Source organism: Dendropsophus ebraccatus, chromosome 6 (assembly GCF_027789765.1).
Source record: "Dendropsophus ebraccatus isolate aDenEbr1 chromosome 6, aDenEbr1.pat, whole genome shotgun sequence".
Lineage (NCBI taxonomy): Eukaryota > Metazoa > Chordata > Amphibia > Anura > Hylidae > Dendropsophus > Dendropsophus ebraccatus.
Genome location: NC_091459.1, coordinates 124,678,544 through 124,679,165, shown reverse-complemented (window position 1 = coordinate 124,679,165; position 622 = coordinate 124,678,544).

Sequence of the window (622 nt, the reverse complement as noted above, 5' to 3'; positions counted from 1 at the left end):
CTGATGTGTTACCCTGTACTGTCACCAGGAGGAGCTATTGTTACATGGATTGTGTCTTACTACTGACTGTATACAGAGATCTATAGATACATGTTATTTCTTATGTGTGAATACTCACTACTGATTGTACACAAAGACTATCTATAGATATACGTTAGTCTATTTGTATGAATACTTATTACTGACTGTATATAAAGACTTTCTATAGATACATGTTAGTCCATATGTATGAATAGTGAATCTGAGAAAAAGAATCTTTGTAGCCTTCACTAGCCAGATCTTATCGTAGTACATAAGACTAATAAGACTGTATACACTAGAGATTGTGATACCGGCAATAAAGTCGCTTTCTTATACTGTCTTTGTATGCATTATCAGGTAGCTACACAGATGTCAACCTGGGGGATCGCTTCATGGGGTGATACTAAAAATGGCAGTGGCCTTCCCAGGGGCACGGCTATATATCTTCAGACTTGTCTATTTGACTCTCAGACTCCAGACCCCTGAATATGTTCAGAGGCCAAGTATCAGTGTGTCATTATCCTGTACCCCAAGTATCAGTGTATCACTATCCTGTACCCCAAGTGTCAGCGTATCACTATCCTGTACCCCAAGTATCAGC